The sequence below is a fragment of the Enhydra lutris genome, unplaced genomic scaffold (genome assembly GCF_002288905.1).
Source record: "Enhydra lutris kenyoni isolate GAN:26980312 unplaced genomic scaffold, ASM228890v2 scaffoldscaffold19, whole genome shotgun sequence".
Taxonomy (NCBI): domain Eukaryota; kingdom Metazoa; phylum Chordata; class Mammalia; order Carnivora; family Mustelidae; genus Enhydra; species Enhydra lutris.
The window spans coordinates 3,355,394-3,359,935 of NW_019154103.1; positions in this window are offsets into that span (position 1 = coordinate 3,355,394).

Sequence of the window (4,542 nt, forward strand, 5' to 3'; positions counted from 1 at the left end):
TTTGTGTGTGGTGTAAGGAAATGGTCCAGTTTCATTCTTCTGCATGTGGCTGTCCAATTTTCCCAACACCATTTGTTGAAGAGACTTTTTTCTATTGGACATTCTTTCCTGCTTTGTCAAAGATTTGTTGACCGTAGAGTTGAGGGTCTATTTCTGGGCTCTCTATTCTGTTCCATTGATCTCTGTGTCTGTTTTTATGCCAGTACCATACTGTCTTGATGATGACAGCTTTGTAACAGTGCTTGAAGTCTGGAATTGTGATGCCACCAACTTTGGCGTTCTTTTTCAATATTCCTCTGGCTATTTGAGGTCTTTTCTAGTTCCATATAAATTTTAGGATTATTTGTTCCATTCTTTGAAAAAAAATTGATAGGGATTTTGATAGGGATTGCATTAAACATGTAGATTGCTTTAGGTAGCATAGACATTTTTACAGTATTTGTTCTTCCAATCCATGAGCATGGAACATTTTTCCATTTCTTTGTGTCTTCCTCAGTTTCTTTCATGAGTGCTTTATAGTTTTCTGAGTACAGATTCTTTGCCTCTTTGGTTAGGTTTATTCCTAGGTATCATGGTTTTGGGTGCAATTGTAAATGGGATTGACTCCTTAATTTCTCTTTCTTCTGTCTTGCTGTTGGTATGTAGATATGCAACTGATTTCTGCACAGCGATTTTATATCCTGAGATTTTAATGAATTCCTGTATGAGTTCTAGCAGTTTTGGAGTGGAGTCTTTGGGTTTTCCACATAAAGTATCATATCATCTACAAAGAGTGAGAATTTGACTTCTTCTTTGCCGATTCAGAAGACTTTTATTTCTTTTTGTGGTCTGATTGCTGAGGCTAGAACTTCTAGTACTATGTTGAATAGCAGTGGTGATAGTGGACATCCCTGCCATATTCCTGACCTTAGGGGAAAAGCTCTCAGTTTTTCCCCATTGAGAATTATATTTGCAGTGGGTTTTTCATAGATGGCTTTGATATTATTGAGGTAGTTACCCTCTATCCCTACACTTTGAAGAGTTTTGATCAAGAAAGGATACTGAACTTTGTCAAATGCTTTTTCAGCCTCTATTGAGAATATCATATGGTTCTTATTCTTTCTTTTATTAACATATCATATATCATTGATAGATTTGCAGATGTGGAACCAACCTTGCAGCTAAGGAATAAATCCCACTTGTTTGTGGTGAATAATCCTTTTTATGTACTGTTGGATCCTATTGGCTAGTATTTTGGTGAGAATTTTTGCATGCGTGTTCATCAAGGATATCAAGGATATTAGTCTGTAATTCTCCTTTTTGGTGGGGTCTTTGTCTGGTTTTGGGATCAAGGTAATGCTGGCCTCATAAAATGAGTTTGGAAGTTTTCCTTCCATTTCTATTTTTTGGAACAGTTTCAGGAGAATGGATATTGATTCTTCTTTAAATGTTTGGTAGAATTCCCCTGGGAAGCTGACTGGCCCTGGGCTCTTGTTTGTTGGGAGATTTTTGATGACTGCTTCAATGTCCTTATTGGTTATGGGTCTGTTCAGGTTTTCTCTTTCTTCCTGGGTCAGTTTTGGTAGTTTATACGTCTCTAGGAATGTATCCATTTCTTCCAGATTGTCAAATTTGCTGGCGTAGAGTTGCTCATATGTTCTTATAATTGTTTGTATTTCTTTGGTGTTGGTTGTGATCTCTCCTTTTTCATTCATGATTTTATTAACTTGGGTCCTTTCTTTTTTCTTTTTGATATGTCTGACCAGGGGTTTATCAATCTTATTAATTCTTTCAAAGAACCAGCTCCTAGTTTCGTTGATTTGTTCTACTGTTCTTTTGGTTTTAATTTCATTGATTTCTGCTCTGATCTTTATGATTTTTCTTCTTCTTCTGGTTTGGACTTTCTTTGCTGTTCTTTCTCTAGCTCCTTTAGGTGTAGGGTTAGGTTGTGTACTTGAGACCTTTCTCGTTTCTTGAGAAAGGCTTGTATCACTATATACTTTCCTCTCAGGATTGCCTTTGCTCTGTCCTATAGATTTTGAATAGTTGTGTTTTCATTTTCACTTGTTTCCATGAATTTTTTCAATTCTTCTTTGATTTCCTGGTTGACCCATTCATTCCTTAGAAGGATGCTGTTTAGTTTCCATGTATTTGGGTTCTTTCCAAATTTCCTCTTGTGATTGAGTTCTAGCTTCAGAGCATTGTGATCTGAAAATATTCAGGGAATGATCCCAGTCCTTTGGTACCAGTTTAGATCTGATTTGTGACTCAGGATGTGATCTATTCTGGAGAATGTTGCATGTGCACTAGAAAAGAATGTGTATTCTGTTGCTTTGGGATGGAATGTTCTGAATAGATCTGTGATGTCCATCTGGTCCAGTGTGTCATTTAAAGCCTGTATTTCCTTGCTGATCTTTTGATTAGATGATCTGTCCATTTCAGTGAGGGGGGTGTTAAAGTCCCCTACTATTATTGCATTATTGTTGATGTGTTTCTTTGATTTTGTTATTAATTGGTTTATAAATTTGGCTACTCCCATGTTAGGGGCATAGATATTTAAACTTGTTAGATCTTGTTGTTGGACAGACCCTTTAAGTATGATATAATGTCCTTCCTCATCTCTTATTATAGTCTGGCTTAAAATCTAATTGATCTGATAAAAGGATTGCCACCCCAGCTTTCTTTTGATGTCCATTAGCATGGTAAATTGTCCGGCTCCCTCCACTTTATTTATTTTTAAAATTTTTTTTTTTTTTTTAAATTTGACATACAGAGATCACAAGCAGGCAGAGAGACAGGCGAGCGGGGTGGGGGGGGGGAAGCAGGCTCCCTGCTGAGCAGAGAGCCCAATGCGGGGCTCAATCCCAGGACCCTGAGATCATGACCTGAGCTGAAGGCAGAGGCTTAACCCACTGAGCCACCCAAGTGCCCCATCTATCCCCTCACTTTAAATCTGGAGGTGTCTTTGGATCTAAAATGAGTTTCTTGTATGCAGCATATCAATGGGGCTTGGCTTTTTATCCATTCTGATACTCTGTGTCTTTTGATTGGGGTATTTAGCCTAGTTACATTCAGGGTAACTATTGAAAGATGTGAATTTAGTGCCATTATATTGCTTGTAAGGTGACTGTTACTATATATTTTCTCTGTTCCTTTCTGGTCTATTACTTTTAGGCTCTCTCTTTGTTTAGAGGACCCCTTTCAATATTTCCTGTAGAGCTGGTTTGGTGTTTTCAAATTCTTTTAGTTTTTGTTTGTCCTGGAAGCTTTTTATCTCTCCTTCTATTTTCAGTGACAGCCTAGCTGGATATAGTATTCTTGGCTGCCTATTTTTCTCATTTAGTGCTCTGAATATATCATGCCAGTCCTTTCTGGACTGCCGCATCTAGTGGATAAGGCTGCTGCCAGTCTAATATTTCTACCATTATATGTTACAGACCTTTTGTCCTGAGCTACTTTCAGGATTTTCTCTTTGTCACTAAGACTTATAAGTTTTACTATTAGATGAAGGGTGTGGACCTATTTGTATTGATTTTGAGGGGGATTCTCTGTGCCTCCTGGATTTTGATGCTTGTTCCCTTTGCCATATTAGGGAAATGCTCTACTAAAATTTGCTCCAATATACCTTCTGCCCCTCTCTCTCTTCTCCTTCTTTTGGAATCCCAATTATTCTAATATTGTTTCATTTATGGTATCACTTATCTCTCGAATTCTCCCCTCATGATCCAGTAGTTGTCTGTCTCTCTTTTGCTCAGCTTCTTTATTCTCCATCATTTGGTCTTCTGTACCACTAATTCTCCCTTCTGCCTCATTTATCCTAGCAGTAAGAGCCTCCATTTTTTATTGTACCTCTTTAATAGCTTTTAAAATTTCAACCTGGTTAGATTTTCATTCTTTTATTTCTCTAGAAAGAGCTTATATTTATCCAGAAAGGGATTCTCTACTATCTTCCATGCCTTTTTCAAGCCCAGCTAGCACCTTGATAGTCATCATTCTGAACTCTAGTTCTCATATATTACCAATGTCCATATGGATTAGGTCTCTAGTCATTGGTACTGCCTCTTGTTCTTTTTTTTTTTTATGGTGAGTTTTTCCACCTTGTCATTTTATCCAGATAAGAATATATGAATGAGAGAATAAAATACTAAAAGGGTGGCAAAGACCCCAGAAAAATATACACTAATCAAATCAGAAAAGACCTGAAACTAGAGGGAGAAGAAAGGGAGAAAAAAATAAAAAATAAAATATATATATATTTGACTGGTGAATAGAACAGAGACACCCTCTTGATTTTGGGTGTATTCTTGTCCCTTAGAAGAAGCTACCTCCCAAAATTTTAAAGAAAGAAAAACTTATATATATACAAAAATACACATAAACATGATGAAGGGATGGAATATGACTGTAAAGATAAAAATTTAGAAAGAGTCTAAAAAAGGAATTGATAAGATAAGTTGGTTGGAAAAAAAAAAAAGAGAAGAAAATGTGATCAGACTGAAGACTAGAACAAAGCCATGTGCTAGATTTAGGGTATATTTTGATAGATTAGAAGAAATTGTATCC